The following is a 20,983-nucleotide window of genomic DNA, read 5'->3' as shown; positions in this document are numbered from 1 at the left end:
TGTTTACATTCCAAATGATTTCCCCTTTCTCGGATCCCCCCTCCCCATATGTCCCATAAACCTTCTTCTCTCCATCCATTCTCCTATTACCTCCCTCCTTTTTCTCTGTCCTTATATTCCCCTCCAATGCTAGATCAATCCTTTCCAGGATCAGGACCTTCTCCATACTTCTTCATGGCAGTCATTTGTTATGCAATTTGTGCCTTGGGTATTCAGGGCTTCTGGGCTAATTAATATCCACTTATCAGAGATTGCATTCCATGTGTATTCTTTTGTGATTGGGTTACCTCACTTAGGATGATATTTTCCAGATCAAACCATTTGCCTAAAAATTTTGTGAATTCATTGTTTCTAATTGCTGAGTAGTATTCCATTGTGTAAATATACCACATTTTCTGTATCCATTCCTCCTTTGAGGGGCATCTAGGTTCTTTCCAGCTTCTGGCTGTTATAAATAAGGCTGCTATGAACATAATGGAGCATGTGTCTTTATTGCATGCTGGGGAATCCTTTGGGTATATGCTCAGGAGAGGTATAGCAGGGTCCTCTGGAAGTGTCATGTCCAGTTTTCCGAGGAACCGCCAGACTGATTTCCAAAGTGGTCGTACCATCTTACAGCCCCACCAGCAGTAGAGGAGTGTTCCTCTTTCTCCACATCCTCACCAACACCTGCTGTCTCCTGAGTTTTTGACCTTAGCCATTCTGACTGGTGTAAGGTGAAATCTCAAGGTTGTTTTGATTTGCATTTCCCTAATGACTAATGACGTTGAGCGCTTCTTAAGGTGCCTCTCAGCCATCCGAATTTCTTCAAGTGAGAATTCTTTCTTTAGATCTGTACCCCATTTTTAATAGGGTTATTTGGTTCCCTGGGGTCCAACTTCTTGAGTTCTTTGTATATATTGGATATCAGATCTATCTCGATCAGATGTAGGGTTGGTGAATATCCTTTCCCAATTTGATGGTTGCCATTTTGTCCTTTTAACAGTGTCCTTTGCCTTACAGAAACTTTGTAATTTTATGAGGTCCCATTTGTCAATTCTTGATCTCAGAGCATAAGCTATTGGTGATCTGTTCAGTAACTTTTCCCCCATGCCGATGTCCTCTAGGGTCTTCCCCAGTTTCTTTTCTATTAGTTTCAGTGTGTCTGGTTTTACATGGAGGTCCTTGATCCACTTGGAGTGAAGTTTAGTACATGGAGATAAGAATGGATCAATTCGCATTCTTCTGCATGCTGACCTCCATTTGAATCAGCACCATTTGTTGAAAAGGCTGTCTTTTTTCCACTGGATGTTTTTGGCTCCTTTGTCGAAGATCAAGTGACCATAGGTGTGTGGGTTCATTTCTGGATCTTCAATTCTATTCCATTGGTCCACTTGTCTGTCACTGTGCCAATACCATGCAGTTTTTAATACTATTGCTCTGTAGTATTGCTTGAAGTCAGGGATACTGATTTCCCCCAGAATTTCTTTTGTTATTGAGAATAGTTTTAGCTATCCTGGGTTTTTTGTTATTTCAGATGAATTTGAGAATTGCTTTTTCTAACTCTGTGAAGAACTGAGTTGGGATTTTGATGGGGATTGCATTGAATCTGTAGATTGCTTTTGGCAAGATGGCCATTTTAACTATATTAATCCTGCCAATCCATGAGCATGGCAGATTTTTCCATTTTCTGAGGTCTTCTTTGATTTCCTTCTTCAGAGACCTGAAGTTCTTGTCATATAGATCTTTCACTTGTTTGGTTAGAGTCACACCAAGATACTTTATATTGTTTGTGGCTATTGTGAAGGGTGTCATTTCCCTAACCTCTTTCTCAGCCTGCTCATCCTTTAAGTATAGGAAGGCAACTGATTTGCATGAACTGCTTTCTTATTAGTGGGAGTGTCGAGAGTTGACAACCAAGAGCACAGCTGAACTGATGCCAATGTTTAACTAGTTGTTTAGTATTTAGATGACTACAGAGAAGGTGTTCTGTGGTACAGATTTGCCTTTATTAGAAAATGATTTCTTCAAGGAAGCTTGGTCATAGGTACCTTTACCAAAAACCTCTTTTGCTTATGGTCATTAATTGTAGGAGATTTGGTCTCCACACCCATGACCTGCTCAACTCATCATCTGGTTCAAATCAGGGACTGTTGTTCCAAATGCTACATTAGGCACTACAATGTGGTGGTGAGCCAGCACATACTCCAAGTCTTTAAGAAGCCCTGGGCCAGAAGCAAAACTGGCATTGACTGCACCAATGCCTGACTGAATAGTATAATTTCAGAGTGGGATAAGGAGTCTTAGGGTGATAAAGGTTCCAGGAAGTTAGGGAGTGAATGAAGGGGAGGATACAGTTAAAGCATCACAAATGCTGATGCCATGTATGTGTTTGCTTGCAGTCATCCCAGGCAGTGGCATCTTCGTGGGAAGATGTGCTCATATAATCTTGCTTGCCTCAAACAAGGCTAGAGGTTTTGATCCCTGCACTTTCATTGTAGTATTCTTTAAAAAACCTTTAGGACCTGAATCTATAACCTACAAGGTCTCAATGAATCTGCATTTTATGACATCCTAGGTAGAGAATGAAAGTAATGTTTTCTATTTGTTCATATTAGTAACAAACCATAACTATAGAAAGATGGTTTGATATTCTACAATTCTCTCAGGACTGTTTCGTGTGCTCTTTGGATACAGACTATTTCTACCTTGGAAGATGTCAGTTTGGCTGATGAGTTAAGATGCTATATGAAAGTGAACAACACGTGCTAAGTTAGTGATAAAGAGCATGCACACTGCTGACTTTCAGGAGAAAACTATACTTTATGCAAGGCAATTTCCTATACTCCTTGTAACCGGCCTGTAAGAGTTATCTCTATTTTACAGTTGAGGAAACCGAAACTCACACAAAACGACAAGACTTGTAAGAAACAAAGACGGGATACCAACTCGGGCCTGGACTAAGAGTTGTAGGGTATAAAATAAAGAGAGAGAGCTTTATGGGAAAGGCACCTTGAATTTTACTTTGAAAATTTTATGAATGGTAAAATTGGAGAGAAAAGGTTTCTCTGATGATTGGTAGCATAGAGAAGACAGATACTTCTGAGGTGAATGGGCTCTGGTTGAAGGCTAAAATGGCCACGCCTGCAAGTCAAAGTTAATCATGTTAGCCCTGCTTTTGCCTGACTCTGGGTTCCTTTTTCCTACGTGATGGTATCTTGGCTGTGCAACTTGGTAAGTTCAGGATTTCATCTCATGTCTGAGTGGAAACCTCAATCTTGAAAAGACTTGTGGTGTCTGGGAGGCAATGGAGGAGTCAAGCCATGTCTCTTAACACCTCCACCCATACCCCTCTCCAGGGCCCCAGGGAGTGTTCAGCCTCCACACTCCCTGAGTCAGGCCCCTAGCTTTCTCCAGCCACGTGGGATGGTGAAAGGGGACTTTGCTGCTGAATGCCAAGAAAACATTCATCATGTTTTCCTTCTGAGCTCACTTTACAACCCATTGCACTCATCTTTTATGGGCGAGCCCAGCGGCTTTTCCCACTTCGGATGCTTCCTTCTCACACATTTGCTTTTATAGACTCTGCTGCAAGCACCGCCCAGGCACAGAAAACCAAAGGGGGTGGGGGTGAATTATGTTAGGATTATTTTCACTCTGTGAAACCAGACTGGATATGGAGTTGGCAAAGGACTGCCATGGCATCCTGGAATGGTTCTCATTTAATGGGGGTGTTTGGTACAAAGTTAATGGAGTTCTCCCCCTCTTCCACAATGTGCATCCATCCTCAACTCTCTTAAACTCTCTGAAATGAAGGAACCTTCAAATTTTATCATAGCAGTACTGATTACTCATCCTTCTGACACTCCATCGTGGGGTTCCTGGGTCCAAGAGTGATTCTGGAAACCAGGCATCTTGCATTTCATGGCTCCACTATCTTCAACACAATGGTAAGTCTACATTCAGCTGACAGACAGAGAATGAATGACTTCCTTGTTTGAGAATGAGAGTATTTTTTTCTATTTGTTCAGATTAGTAACAACCAATAACTATGGGAAGATGGTTTGATATTCCACAAAGCCTGGGTCATGTTTGTAAGCCAGATATAGAGTTGAGTACACAGCTTGTTCTCTGTTCCAATGATTGAGACTTTAGCAATTGCTTTCAACTGATGAGGAAGGGAAAATGTAGCCTGAATGTCCAGGAGAAAAGAAACATATCTGTTAGACATTGGGGAGAGTTTAGGAGACCCTCAGCCAGTCTCTCCTGAGTCAACTTAATCTTGCATTCCTTTTTTTTTTGTTTTTTTTTTTTTGTTTTGATTTGTTTTGTTGTTTTGTTTTGTTTTGGTTTGGTTTTTTCGAGACAGGGTTTATCTGTGTGGCCCTGGATGTCATGGAACTCACTCTGTAGACCAGGCTGTCCTTGAACTCAGAAATTTGCCTGCTTCTGTCTCCCAAATGCTGGGATTAAAGGCATGCACCACCACTGCCCGACTTTAATCTGGCTTTTCTATTTCACTAAAAGATAAAGATAAGTCTATGCAAGAGCAGCAAGGGCTTTCAACTGCTGATTAATCTCTCCAGGCTCAAATTTGATATTATCATTATTAATTATTCTATTTTATTTATATTATGTGTGAGAGATACCAATGCTGAGAGATTAGGAGTCTTGCTGAATGTTTGATTTAGAACTTGCACTGCTAATTAATATGAAATTATTTTGCCTAAGCAAATGGCAAAATGGCAGCACTACAGGTGTGTCATATTATGTACCTTAAAAACTTTTAGTGTAACAGGAATTACCTATTATTCAATTTCATCCAGAACAGTCCAATGATAAAATTCATGTGGGTGTCAGCTTTAGAGTATCAGGATCACCCTCTACACTAACTGCCATTTTATCTGTTCTTAGATGACACTTGATATTCAAAAGCAATAGTGCAGAAAGATGCCCAAACTGTACTCCTTCCTCATTGCCCAAAGATCCAGTCTATTTGGCAGTCACATTCCTAAATGGCTTCTAAAATGAGTTTCTGGAATTGGGTTTTCTCAAACCTTGTGGAAGAGGTGGTGGCTTCAGAAGTTCCTCAGAGAGGAAACACAGAGTCAGGAATCTGACTATAAACCAGCATTTCAGAGCTTCTCATCAATTAATCAGTTTTCTAGGAGAAATTTAGTCATCCTTTCCTTTGAAGGATTCACAGAAGCAGGTAGGTATACTAACCCACAATGCATTTTCCATAGCCACAGATGGCTATGTGAGAGGAGTTTTATTTTTCTTCAGTTGTTCCCTTTCCTAAATACTGGTTCTGTATCTTTGTGACATTTGGCTCACATAACCTTCTCATTAAAGTTGCCCAAACCTCACCTGAATAAAGGGCTCATTCTCCTTAATCATGATTTGAGAAGTACCTTCCTTCACTATTTAGAACAAGGTCCTGGTAAAATAATCATGGAAAAGGACAGAGGTTTAGTGTTTCTGAAATCATAGCATTCAACATTCTCCTGGGAATCTTCTTAAGGACATTCTGGGTTTTGTGATTGAGCAGAACTGCCTCATACAAAGTGCCAATATGAGACTAGCAAAGATGATCTCTGGGGTTCTGTCTACATCTAAGACAGGCTCATGCTTGGGGTTTCAGGTAGTATCTTAGTTACTTTTCTATTGCCATAACAACATAGCATGACAAAAGCAACTTAAAAAAAGAAAATGTTAATTTGTGGCTCATGGTTCCTTCCAGAGACTTAGCGTCCATGACCACTGTGGTAGGGTTGCATGGAAGCAGGCAGGCATGATGCTGGAGCAGTAGCTAAGAGGTTACATCTGATCCACATGCACAAGTCAGAGAGAGAATTAACTGTGAATTAATTGTGCAAGGCTTTAGAAACCTCAATGCCCACCCACAGTAACACACCCCTCACACAAGACCACACTTTCTAGTCCTTCACAGACATTCCCACAAACTGGGGACCAAGCTTTCAAACGTATAAGCTCTGATGGCCAGTCTTACTCAAACCAGCACAGAAAGTGTGAGTAGAAAGGTGGGTTCAGGGTTGAGTGGTCCATCTGTTATACCAGACAGTTGGTTTTTATAATGTCCATGAAGCCCAGCACGGTCATCTGTGTGGGTTTAAGAAAGATGTTCTGGAGGATATAGAACTATAGACCAAAAGAAAGGTCAAGCCAATGTTTGCTAAGTTTTCCCTTGCTACAAGATAAAAACAGGGGTATGTATGTCAGTTTTCCTATCAACAAGCCTTGCTAAATAAAATTATCCTTTGTGGAACAAATTATTCCTATAGTGACAATTCTATCTGGGAGTGTGTCCTTCTATGTAAGTGTCAACACTAGCTATACTAATATTCTATGACAATTGAAAGAGTTTCTGGAATATCATTAATTCACAGGCCTGGAAATAATTTTTACTTTAACCCATTCAACTAAGCCTTCAACCATGGGTCATCTTCATGTACTGAACATGTATTTTCCACAATATTTTATTACTGAGTGATGGTAATATGGATATAAGTGGGAGCCAGTCCATAAAATTCTGTAGATCAGCCCTTACTTGAGACTCTTCCCATGTGAGAAAGCCAGCCCCCGACATTATTAATAATATTCTGCTATGCTTGCAGGCAGGAACTTAGCATAATTGTCTCTTGTGAGGCTTCATCCAGAAGTGGATGGAGTCAGATGCAGACATGTAGACAAACATCAGGCAGAGGCTGGAGAGTCTTGTGGTAGAGTTAGGGATAGAAGTGAGCAAGTTGGAGTGATCAAGGACGCTACAAGAAGACCCACAAAATCAACCAATCTGGGCCCGTGATGGGGCTCACAGAGACTGAACCACTAATCAAAAACCATGCAAGAGCTGGACCTAGACCCCCTACACATTTGTAGCAAAGATACATCTTGGTGTTCATGTGGGCCTCAGCAGGAGAGGATGTTCTTAGTCCTGCTGGATCTAGATGTCCCAGGGTGGGTGGTACCCAATGGAGGTTCCTCTTTTCTGAGGAGAAGGTGGGGCAATGGAGGGAGGGGTTTGTAAGGGTAGGACTAGAGATGAGGGAGGGGGCTGTGACTGGAATGCAAAGTGAATATAAATAAATAAATAAATAAATAAATAAATAAAATTATTGAGATTATGATGAAGACTAGTGAGGAATGGTTCCATAGAAATAAATGTAGACTCTATGGATGTAGTCTATTGGAGATGACTCTTAGTGTAGTTGAAATAATATTGCTTAATATTGGAACAGAATAAACCAAAGGCCAATGACTATACACAGCAGAATCTATAGTCATTCTCCAAAATGTTGTAGCAGTTCACTGTGTCACCATGCTGTGTTTTGAAACTGAGGAATTTCACATCTAACAAAATAGCTTCTAAAGTGTGGAGAATGGTCTGAGCAACACCCACTGTAAGATAGGTGCAGATTCAATTTGACAAACAACTCAAAAGACTATAAGAAGCACCCTTAGCCTTTGGCCATAGTCTCAGAATCATAAGGAGGAGAAATTGGATCTTTTTTTTTTTTAAATCTTGAGAACATTTTCATGTATGGCCAGATCATCTTCACACAGAGAACCCCATGATGTGAGTATATTCAGACACTTAACCTGTACTAGAAAATCCAAGCAGGGTGCAAAGATCACTTGTGGGAAAGTGTGAGATCCACAGGGAAAGCCAAATCACCAAAGAGCTACCCCTGTGAGGGCCAAGTCAAGCAAGACTCAATGAGGGCTGTCAGACATTGCATAGGCCTGCACTTGAGAGGTTGCTGGTGGGACCCAGAGATCCAAAATTATGGGCTATTTAGCTTGGCTTTCAGTATGACTAGCTCTTTTGTGAGTTGGCTGTTCTTGGGGATGTCACACCTTGATTCTATTGGCTTTGCTGTAGAATATTTTTAAGGTGAATTTTATGCTTCCAATGACATAATCCTTTATGTTTGGAGTAATAACTAAAGAAGACCCAATGGTAGGAGTTGAATGCATCAAGCTGTTATCTCTTGGGTGATATTTCTCAGAGACAAGCTATGTAGCACGTGTGCAATTTGAATAGGACCTCCTAATGCAAGCACACTATACTTACTATAGTTTTCCTTTCACTGTGTTCAGTCCCTGCTCTCAAGGAGGTGGTGCTAAGAAGAAGATGGGAGCTAAGCTTAGTGACAAAATTTCTGCCATTCCAGCTACTGTAGAAGCTGGGACAGGAGATTCAGAATTTTCTCGACTACAGAGGGAGGTCAAAGCCAGCTTGGGAAACTTAACAGAGAGTGTCTTCTTCTACCCCTGGAAAGAGGTCTGTGAATGTACCACAGATTTAATGTACTATTAGGGCATGCTCAAGAGTTTGGATTGATCCCCAGCACCCCAAAATTTAAAAATTATTAAAATAAGAGTGGATGTTAGTAGAATAGGCTTAGTAGGAAGTTAGAAACTAGGCTTAAGTGAAGTGAGAAGCATCAGACCCTCTGGAGGTAGATTTACAAGGGGTTGTGAGCTATCCCTCGAGGATGATGGGAACTGAACTTCGGTCCTTGGGAAGATTAGTCCATTTTCTTAACTGCTCATTTATTTCTCCAGCTGGAATGGACATCTATTGTTTACTTCAGCTTTCATAAAGACCCTCTGCAAGAAACCCAAAGTACAATGATTGTAGAAATTTTTAGCCTGAGATTTTTCATTTACTCCAAAAGAGGAGTTGCTTTCACAGGCTATGTAAACACAGGTTGAGGGCTGCTGTGGTTAGAGGCAAAGAAGCAGGGCTGAGGACCAGAGCCAGAGATCTGGAACAACAAGAAATGAGCAGAATCCTATAAGGCCTGGGGCAGTGACTCTCCAGGAGTTTGGTCTTCTCAGTTTTACAGACCAGGAGATGACAGAATGAAATGCACTCTGATTTGATTTCTATCAACTTCGTCCTGGAAGCTGACATTTTTTATTAGCATGTTTTATTTCAAAAGAAGCTACAGACTTTGGATAAATTCCAAATTTTCCCCATTATTTTCAACCACATCACAGAAAGCAGTATAAAGGAAAAAAATCACTATAACTACTTTTTTTTTTTTTTTAAAAAAAAAAGGTCTTGAGTTTGAGTGTTTGGATTTATCTTTTCTCAAAATAAAATAGGGGTTGTAATCTGCTCCTAGATTATTAAGGATAGTGTTCACACGCAACAAAAGCCCTCAGCTCCATGAAGTGGCACAAGAGGAGTGTGACAGGTGCAGCTTGGATTTGTGCTTGTCCATCTTTCTCACACTGTTTGTCCATGTCATGATGCAGAAAACAGCACAACAGGCATTGATTCAAGAGAGGCATGATTCAGGGCAAAGGGATAAGTTGGTGAATTGATTGCCACACAAGTATGGAGACCTGATATCAGACATTAATAAAGGTTTCTGTTTCTTTCCATCTACTCTTTGTTTAAAAAGAAACAGCATGCATATTAGCCTATGAAGAGCCTTTAAAATTAATTATTATAAATTTTCATTCCACAGATAATAATTATTATTCATTCCACAGATAATTGTATACTATTTATAATAGATATATACCATAATTTTGGGGGAGTATTTTGAGACAGATTCTTATTCTACAGTTTAGGGTAACCTCAAAAAATTCATAGCAATTCTCCTTCAGGTATGATTGACCATGATAGGCTGATCTATCACAATTTTATCTCTTTCTCTGAAGACAGATTATTTAATATGTTTTTATTAACTCAAATTTTCCAGTATAAAATAATTTTAAAAAATATTTATTTATTTCTATTTTCTGTGTGTGAACATTTAACCTGCATGTATGCATGCATGGGCACCATGTGTGTTGTTCCTGGAACCCTCAGAGTCCAAAATGAGCTGTCAGACTCCCTATAGTACACTTAGAGATGGTTGTGAGCCACTATCTAGGTGCTGGTATCCAACCCTGAATCCTATGTAAGTTCAACAACCACTGAGTTATCTTGACATTCCCATAAAATAATTTTTGAGAATATCTTTCTACATAAACTAGACTTGCATAGAACTCACTATATAGCACAAGAGTTCATTGAACTCATGGCCATCCTGCCTCCACCTTCCAAATGTGGGTATTATAATAAGGCATGTGCCAACATTCCCAAGTTAAAGATTTTAAACATGTATTTTAATTACTTGAAGACTTGCCTTAGCTCTGGCTCTTTTTAGATAAAAGTTGCTGGAAAATAATTTGGATTCTATAGATAGACATGGCTCTAAGCAACTTATCAAGCCTTGATAAGCTCCTCTCATAGTCCTAGAATGACTAAGGCTTACCCAACAGCTGCTAGCAGCTCCACTTCCCCAAAGGGGTAGTCATGTGAACTTCAGCTGACATGACCACGGACAAATTGGATACTGCCTCTAGTAACCTCCCCCTTTCTTCTACAGATGCACAGGGCAGGGGCAGCCTTATCTCTGTCTCTTACCATACACAGACAATTTTAGCATCAGATTTCCTGCCATCTGTTTCATCGAGGTCTTAATCTCAGGATCATTAGCAATTGACACCATAACTAAGATCACCTGTGAGTGGTTGGAATCTTGGGATGGGCTAGGAATTTGACCTGTAGATTCTGAGGGAATCTGACAAGGGTAGTCTTGTGGTAAACCAATATCTGTGGCAAAAAGTGGTGACCGTAGCACATAGCTGAGGAGACACACAGTTTTCCAAACCTGGAACTGCTCCATAAATAAGATAAAGTTTCCTGACCTATCTCAGATCATCTGTAACCATGGTCACCACATGCTCAGTGAACAAGTCTGTTTCATGACCAGAGAGAAGAGTTTCAGGCTTTAGACTTCCACCCAGAAGGAAGACTGATATAATATTGTATGTTCTCAAACACATACAATATCATACAATGGCCAAAATTTAAAAATAGAGAGTCCCGCTCTCCTGGTTTGAATTTCTAATCTTTTATATAAAAAGCAGGTTTGGATAATTTTGCAGCCTCAATTTTATAAGAAGCTAAGTGGGTTTTCCCTCTTCTGGAACATCATGGACTTTCTAGTTGGACTGGCTTCATTTGGTCCGTATCACTGGTGTGTGAGTTATAATTTCTTGTTTATATGTGATAATGCTGGCCACTCAGAAACTCTGTCTTCACATATCGCTGAGCAGAAGAGGCAAGCACAAGTACTATGTGAATTTTGTGGAAACTTCCGGCTCTTCGGCCCTTAAGCATTTCTGATTCATCTAACAAAGGACAAAAATTCTACTTCCAGTACTGTTTTTCCTAGCAGATTTTGAATAGCCAATATACAGATTAATAAACTTATGTCAAGAGGCCAAGTAAATTACCCTAGTTTGCTAAGGATGTTAGTGGCAGAGTCAGGATTTGGCTATAAGTGACCTTTCCCTTAAGTTGTGTCTGGAATCAATCTCACCACATCAGGTTAGAGGTAGGAAAGAGAAGATGACATGATTTAATTAAATTACAATTTCAAAAATAAAGATATTACATGTTAAAATGAATTCAAAGAACAACATGAATAGAAGGAAGAGGGATGCCCTTCAGATGAGGAACAGGAAGTTTCCCCAAACACACAAGAGGACTGAGGACTGCAGCCAGATGAGAGGGATTATAGGCTAAATAGAAGGGATGGAGGCAAAGCTAGGGTAAAGACACAGGATAACTTCAAGCTAGTGAGAAATGAGAAATTCTATTTTTTGGAACATCCCGACTCTTCGATGAATATTCATTAGGTCTGAAGGACATGGAGGTGGGGTAAGCATCTACACTGTCCCCTTTCTTCATCAAGAAGTATCTCAATACTGATAACTGTAGTGCAAACATGATGTAAAACAAAATCAAAATCCAAGAGGGCTGAGAAGATTATGTAGTGACCTGTGTGATACATTTAACTTGGAGAAGAGAATCTGTGCTTTAGAGTTGGTTCCTGCCTCCGCCAGACTATCTGTGCAGCTTTGGTCAGTTCTCTTTTCTGGATCCTTCCTCTCTCTCTCTCTCTCTCTCTCTCTCTCTCTCTCTCTCTCTCTTTGGTAGGAATTAGATTACAATCAAATGTCTTATATCTATTATTAAGTGTTTGTACACAGAAGGCTTTTTACCATATAGCTGGATAGGTATGCAACCTTCATAAATAAAATAAACTTTCCTTATCTATTGTTAAAATTATTGGTGATCATGGTTACAACTGTTGGCAGCTGAAAGTGGTTTATGTATTAAATGGGAAGGGCTTCAGATTTCACTGCATTGAAATATTTTTGTTTTGATCTTTATGTGTCTATGTGTGTTTTTGTGTATGTGTATACAGCTATCCATAGAGTCCGGAATACATTGTTTGACCCTCTCAAGCTGGAGTTATATGTGATTATGAACTATCCAATGTGGGTGCTAGGAACTAACTCAGGCCTTATGTAAGAGAAGTATGCGCTCTTAACCTCTGAGCCACTCCCCAAGTCTAAATTAAAAATGAAAAATATGATTCTTATTTTAAATAAATCTGTAGATGAGATGAAGAAATTGTTGATGGTATTAAGAAACAATAGATATTGGGAGGTGCCAGAAAAATCAAAGTAGACATATATCATTATTTCAAAATTGGAGCTGGGAGAAAGAATGCAGACTTGTCAAATCCAAGGAATGTTCTGGAATACATTAATGACCAAGATTTGAGAGTGTTTTTTAAGGAGTCAGAAATAATTACTAAGGAGTAAGTAAAGGATCGTTTAAGAGAAAATGTTGCTCTAAACAACTACCATTGTGTTTTTTCTTGTCAAAAATTATTATCTATGTGCAGGTATGGTGCTATATGTTTATAATCCTAGTTCGAGGAGGCGAAGGCAGGAGGATTGAAAATTTGAGACCAGCCTTGGCTACACAGCAAGGTTGAGGCCAATCTAGGCAACATACCAAATCCTATCTTAAGATATTGCTAAATTACAGTTGAATAAGAGAATGTTTTGACTTGGCTAATTATACAATGTGACACTTCAAATAATTTTGTGGACAAGTTAGTGAGGCATAGTCTATAGTAATCTCCTACAAATTGAAGTATTCCCTCTTGCAAGACACACAAAGACTCATAGTAATAAAATATACATGGATCATGAAGTTTAGGAAGTTACAGGATTTGCAAGACCCCTTTCCAAGATTATGCAAATAATATACAATACTGGGAAGAGGAACTTTTTGACTGGCCAAAAGCTATCTCTGATTTCAACAGTGAGTTCCAAAGGAGCAGATTTTGTAAGTTGCCAGCCATGCTGAGGTATAGTTTTTGGTTAAGCATGGCTTTGGGTTTTTTGTGACCCTACAAAAACTTCTCACCAACACTCCTATAAGTAATCTCAATAAAACTCACTGTTTTCCAAACTTATCCTTGGTTGGAATAATTTTTTTCTTTTTGGTCTTTCAGTAGTACTCATATCTATAATAAAGAGACATTTGTCCATATCTCCCCCAGGAAAAGTCACATAAAAAATGGTTGAATGCCAATGCAGTTAAAGCTTACAAAACTCAAATATTGAGTTTTGTAAGCTTTAACTGCGGGGCCAATACATTAAAGGCTGTATATGATATACCTATAGTCAATATAAAAAATGGCAGGGTATTGAAAGATCTTCTCTAAAGTCTAGAGAATAGAAAGGTGTTCACATTCTTCACTTTTATTGATTTAGCCATGGTAGTCTTTTTTTTTTCAGTGTAAGCAGCAAGAAGCTGTCAAAATATTTTTTTTTATTTTTTTAATTTTTTTATTTCATTCGATATATTTTTTTATTTACATTTCAAATGATTTCCCCTTTTCTGGTCCCCCACTCCCCAAAAGTCACATAAGCCCCCTTCCCTCCCCCTATTCTCCCACCCACCCCTTTCCACTTCTCTGTTCTGGTTTTGCCTTATACTGCTACACTGAGTCTTTCCAGAACCAGGGGCCACTCCTCCATTCTTGTACCTCATTTGATGTGTGGATTATGTTTTGGGTATTCCAGTTTTCCAGGCTAATATCCACTTATTAGTGAGTGCATACCATGATTCATCTTTTGAGACTGGGTTACCTCACTTAGTATGATGTTCTCCAGCTCCATCCATTTGCCTAAGAATTTCATGAATTCATTGTTTCTAATGGCTGAATAGTACTCCATTGTGTATATATACCACATTTTTTTTTGCATTCATTCTTCTGTTGAGGGATACCTGGATTCTTTCCAGCTTCTGGTTATTATAAATAGGGCTGCTCCCTATTTATAATTGCCAGATGCTGGAAAGAACCCAGGTATCCCTCAACAGAAGAGTGGATACAAAAAATGTGGTATATCTACACAATGGAGTACTATTCAGCCATTAGAAACAATGAATTCATGAAATTCTTAGGCAAATGGATGGAGCTAGAGAACATCATACTAAGTGAGGTAACCCAGACTCAAAAGGTGAATCATGGTATGCACTCACTAATAAGTGGTTATTAACCTAGAAAACTGGAATACCCAAAACATAATCCACACATCAAATGAGATACAAGAAGAAAGCAGGAGTGGTCCCTGGTTCTGGAAAGACTCAGTGAAACAGTATTTGGCAAAACCAGAACGGGGAACTGGGAAGGGGTGGGAGGGAGGACAGGGGAAGAGAAGGGGGCTTACGGGACTTTCGGGGAGTGGGGGGGGGCTAGAAAAGGGGAAATCATTTGAAATGTAAATAAATTATATCAAATAAAAAAAAAAAAAAAAAAAAAAAAAAAAAAAAAAAAAGAAGGAAGGAGAGGGCCCTGGTCCTGGAAAGGCATGATGCAGCATTGTAGGGGAGTACCAGGACAGAGAAATGGGAGGGGGTGATTGGGGAATGGGTGGAGGGAAGAGGGCTTATGGGACTTATGGGGAGGGGGGAACTGGGAAAGGGGAAATCATTTGGAATGTAAACAAAGAATATAGAAAATTAAAAAAAACGAATTGCAAAACCACAAAAATAAATAAATAAATAAATAAATAAATAAATAAATAAATAGGGCTGCTATGAACATAGTGTAGCATATATCCTTATTACATGCTGGGGAATCCTCTGGGTATATGCCCAGGAGTGGTATAACAGGATCTTTTGGAAGTGACGTGCCCAGTTTTCTGAGGAAACACCAGACTGATTTCCAGAGTGGTTGTACCAATTTGAAACCCCACCAGCAGTGGAGGAGTGTTCCTCTTTCTCCACATCCTAGCCAACACCTGCTGTTTCCTGAATTTTTAATCTTAGCCATTCTGACTGATGTACGGTGAAATCTCAGGGATGTTTTGATTTGCATTTTTCTGATGACTAATGAAGTTGAGCATTTTTAAAGATGTTTCTCTGCCATCCAAATTTCTTCAGGTGAGAATTTTTTGTTTAACTCTGTACCCCATTTTTTAATAGAGTTATTTGGTTTTCTGGGGTCTAACTTCTTGAGTTCTTTGTATATATTGGATATTAGCTCTCTATCTGATGTAGGGTTGGTGAAGATCTTTTCCCAATTTGTTGGTTGCCGATTTGTCCTTTTGATGGTGTCCTTTGCTTTACAGAAACTTTGTAATTTTATGACGTCTCATTTGTCAATTCTTGATCTTAGAGCATACACTATTGGTGTTATGTTCAGGAACTTTCCCCCTGTACCAATGTCCTCAAGGGTCTTCCCCAATTTCTTTGCCTGCTTTTAATAAAGTAGTATAATAGAAAATCTGGCAATTTTTCTATATGTCAACAGTAAGGTACTGAAAAGAATTAATAGACCAATCTGATATTCATTAGTTACAAAAATTTAAACATAGAAGAACAATATCAACAAGAAAAATAAAAGATCTTTAGAACAACATTAGACAACTTTGATGAAATAAATTGATGATACAAATATGTGGAAAGATATCTTCTGTTTGTAGATAGAAAGACTATTTACACAGATTAAAAGAAATCCTGATCCATTAAAATACTCATGTTGTTCTTCAGCAAATCAAAGAAACAATCTCTGAAAACAACTAAGTGCTTTATATGTAAGCACTGAATCTACATTACTCTCACCTCCATCCCATTCATAACCTCTTCTGTAATTATTATTACCCACACATACATATACACATGTGCACACACAGACATGCATACACATATGCATGCATACACACATGCACACTCATACTAACATGCACACCTACACATGTATGTACACATAAACACAAGGCATGCACACACCTACCCATATATGCACATGCATACACAGTCATATATGCATACATATGCACATACAGAGACACACACACTCACAAGTACACACACATGCATGTATGCACACATATGCACACACATGTGTACATACATACATTTGTACATGTATGCGTGTGCATGTATGTGTACACATCCACACACACACACATCCTATTGAGTCCATCTAGCATAGTTTCTATGTGCATGTGCCCAGATTGAGCACTTAGGATTGGACAACCTGTGAAGGAATTCATTCTTGGAGACAGATTCTTCCTCTCTCAGCAGTCATTAATCAACTGTATCTCCTCACCTAGATGTAAATGTTGAGAAATTTACTACATCTACTCTGTAGTGTCAACTATTATTATTATGTGGGTATGCTTCATTCAGGCAACTGTATGGTTGGGATTTCATGGGTGTGTCTTCTTATCCTGTTCTGGGCACACTATTAAGCAGTATATAACCTGTTTCTGTGGTTCTTAGAACTTTTGGTCCCTTCTTCCATGATTTTCCCTGAGCTTTATGTGTTGTATTGTAGATGTATCAAGTGGAATTAGGCACTCAATAGTCCCTTAGTCATTGTGATCAGCTGTGGATCTCTTCAACTATTGCAAAAAGAAGCTTCTTTGATGAAGGGTGAGAGCTACACTTACTTGTGGGTATAAGGATGAATTGTAGGAGGAATGCAGGCATGACCTGGAGATCAGCCTTCCTGATATGCTGTGTTCTGAACTGAAGGCAGTGTTTCAGGTCACATGGGTAATTTAATTACTTCATTTTTGCCATTAAGTGTTTGAAATCATACATATTCTGAATATCAAGCCCCAGTCCAATGAATAATCTAAAAATACTTTGTTCCATTTTGAAAGTTGACTTTCTATTGGTTGCTTCTTTTTCTGTATAGAATTTTAGTTTCATGTAATGCCATTAACCTACCTGTTTTTGCTTCTGTTGTCTACTATTAGGGGGCATTCATAGAAAAATATTCCAAGGCCAGTGTTCTGAAGAATTTCCTCCAGGTTTTTTCCTAGTCATTTTACACTTTCACTTAAGTGGTTGGTCCATTTTAACTGTTGTCTGTAACTTGGAAAAGAAAGAGATCTATGTTCATTTTGTTGTGAGTGGATATTTTTCTCTGGCATTATTTATTCAAGAAATGGTCTTTTCCCTACTGTTTGTTCAGGGTAAAACACACAAACACACACACACACACACACACACTACATATACATATATCAGTTGAGTATGAATATCATGTTATTTCTAGGTTCTCTGTTCTGTTTAATTGGTCTGTGTATCTGTTTTTATGACGGTACCATGCTGTTTTGACTATTATAACTTTGTAGTGTATTTTGAAGTCAGAATATGACTAGCTGTGTTCTTTGTTTGAGATCACATTGGCTACTTGAAATCATTTTTTATTCCATGTGAACTTAAATATTGTTTTTCTTTTATCTTAAGGATGTTGTATAATAAAAAAGGAGTATCCCACATTCAAGTTCTGAGGGGAAACCCAGAGAAGTAAAAATAGCCCATTTGTTTTTAGGATACTCATATTCTTCTTACCAACTCAAGGTGAACTCTCATTCCTCTCATTGGGTTTTTTTGTCAAATAGTGTGGGGCTATTGCAGGTATATCATCTCCCATGTGATATAACTGCACACACACACACACACACACACACACACACACACACACACACACTTTTTATTACATTTATTTTTTACAGTCCAGTTGTTACCCCTGGGGCCTCAGACCAGCTCCTGTATACAGCCTGGCTGGTGGCTCAGTGTCTGAGATATTCAGAATATGTATGAATTCAAACACTTAATGCCAAAAAATGAAGTAATTTAATTACCCATGTGCCCTGAAACAGTGCCTTCAGTTCTATTTGGAAATGACTAGAGTCATTCAGATTAATTCAGGTGAACAACAGACTGTATGGTATTGACAGTGATTAATCTCTATTAGGGGCTGTGGTCACTAACAGATATCAAGCAGTTCTTTGTGTGTGGCACAATGTTTTTTATATCAGTTGAAAATACACAGTCATGTTGGGAATGGCTGCTAAAATTTCCAAACCCCAAGGACTTAATACAGTGCTAAGTATGTAATGTAATATAATATAATGTAATTTATGTAAATTATCATTGCCTATCTTGATACTCTATAGATTAGGGGACTGTTAGGGGGAGAGGGAAGCAGCCATTCAGAATCTCAAGTACTTTATGTTGTGATTCTCTCCTCTAGGTCATTGATGCTTTTTCTTTTTTTTACTCGATATATTTTTATTTACATTTCACATGATTTCCCCTTTTCTGGTCCCCCACTCCCCGAAAGTCTCATAAGCCCTCTTCCCTCCCCCTGTTCCCCCATCCACACCTTCCCACTTCCCTGTTCTGGTATTGCCCTATACTACTGCACTGAGCCTTTTCAGACTTGGTGCTGTTTCTATTGGTTAGGCTGATGGAGAAAGACAGAAAATCCCACATGAGAAACTTTTGGGAAAAGGAGAATGAGCCTGAAAGTGGTATGTGTCACACCTGCCTACATCTCATTATCTACAGCTCAGTCATGTGGCTTTTTCTAAGGACAAGAGTCCAGATCCATTCCAGTTGTGTGTTCAAGGGGATGGGTGAACCACATGTGTTAGAAGAACTCACAATATAAGTTGTTTTGATTAATTTCTAATGTATACCTACAAGGTCAATGATACAACTCTCTCCTGTTTGAAGGGAAAATAGATGCATGGAGGCATAGTTCAAATCTGTGTGTTCAAAAATAATGATATTATATACTTCAAAAAGAGGGAGGCTTTATAAATGCCCCGTGGTTCTATGTACATGAAATAGGACCTTTACAGAGAAGCTTTAATAAAAGTATACATGATCTTGTAAGCATGCTATAATGATTTCTTTGACGTCGTTGAATAGTTGACTTTTAAACTTGGAATAATGAAGTGATTTCCTGGAAGTTGGAGCGATTGAAAATGGATCTGTGTGTGTTGCTGCTGCTGCTGCTGCTGTTGTTGTTGCTGCTGTTGTTCTACTACAGCTGGATAGCTTTTGGTTCTCTGAGGTGCGATAAAAAAGACACGGTGCCTTTAAACTTTTTTGTTATTGGCATTCACTTTTTTCACTTGGCATCATGCATGGAAATAGGCTTTGAAAATTTCCCATGCAAATACAATAAAATGTCTAAACAGGGCAGGGTGTGTAAGTGTGAATTTGTGGAGGTGGTGGTGGAAAGGAAGTAGAATATAAAAAAATATCTGGCCTGGCCTGGCTCTTAAGAATGAGCACCGCAATGTGTTAAAAGAAGAAAATTGATTTTATACTATTGTTTTCAAACACATTATCCTTACTGCCTCTTCAGGTCTACTTTTAATGGGTATGCCTGACACTACTGTGTATACTGCATTTCTATAAATAATTTATAATATTACATAAATATTTAATTTATATTAAATAAATTTAATAAATCTATCCTTGTAAATGGTGCAAATGGCTTTTGTTTTTCATTCAGTTGGGTTAGTATAAAGTTCCCCATATTATTTATATTATTATTTGACTAGTAATTGGTTTAATCCATCTTCCTTAGCTAAGTGTTAGAAGTGAAAGTCAAATTTAGGTCTCCTCCGAAGCATTAAAACCCTGAAATAGGGAAATTTGAATTATTGAGAAAGATATTTACAAATAATTTTTGTTTCTGAAATGAGCACTGTAACCTTATTTGGATGATAACAACAAAGTTCATTTATTTAAAAATTCCCTTATTTGGGACTATTCCTCGTTTCCTCTTTCTCTATACACATCTGCTTACTCTTGGTTAGTAAACTTTGTGATATTTTGTTATCTCTTTCTCTGTCCCCATAAGTGCTGACAAAGATGATGTAACTTGAACTCCTGAGCCTCCTGAAAAGGCTTATGAAGTGTTGAGAGCATAGAAAAATCCTCCACATGACAGAACAGATCCCAGACTAACATTTTCTTTGACTAGGAGTCTGTTGACGTTCTGGGAACTCCACTGTGCTGGAAGAAGGCAGAGGGTCTAGGCTGGAGTTTCACTTCTGCCTTTCTTGAAATTATGAAAATGTGGAGAAGTGGTTCAAACTTTCTGTTTTAGTTTCCACCTTTTGAGAAAAGCAGCTAATAAAATCAGCTACCTCATCTCTGCTCATTTCCCAAGGGCTGCACCAGCATTGTAATTTATGTGAAAGTTCATTGTTAGCAAAAAGTGTCTTTCTTCCTCAGGCCCACTGCCTTTAACATTTCATTTTCTCTTTGTTTCCTTTAAAAATATCTCATGGATCATGGTAAGCAGTGGAGATTTAAGTTTTCAGAGCTTCCTTTGGGCCACCTTCAATGTCTCATAGCTGGAGGCTGTGGAGCACTCATGTACTGCACCCCAGAGTTGAACAACAGCAGCAGAACTCTCAGGAATTTCTCACCTCCTCAGAAAGACAGGACAAAAGGCTGTTCAGCAGACAGACTCTGTCTCTCAGACCAGGTAACATTGCCAGTTTCAACAAATTCCCTTCTGCCCTTGAACACAGCAATCACTCAAGAGAAATTTTCTTTTCATTATAGGATGGTGTTTGGGCTAAATGAATTCCTTGCAAGTAAGAGTGAATGGGGTGGATCTGTCTTTGTCACCAAGTCTGCATGAAGTTGAATGTGGTAGCCATGAAAATATATACCACAGACCGGCAAATTCAGGCAGAATAGAACAAGCAGACAGGGGCCACACCCTGAAAACTGCAGTCTCTGTTAAGTGTTTGTACCCCTGTGAGCGTC

This window comes from Apodemus sylvaticus, chromosome 4 (genome assembly GCF_947179515.1).
Source record: "Apodemus sylvaticus chromosome 4, mApoSyl1.1, whole genome shotgun sequence".
NCBI lineage: Eukaryota > Metazoa > Chordata > Mammalia > Rodentia > Muridae > Apodemus > Apodemus sylvaticus.
The sequence above is the reverse complement of the archived record's forward strand: the minus strand, read 5'-3'. Positions refer to the sequence as shown.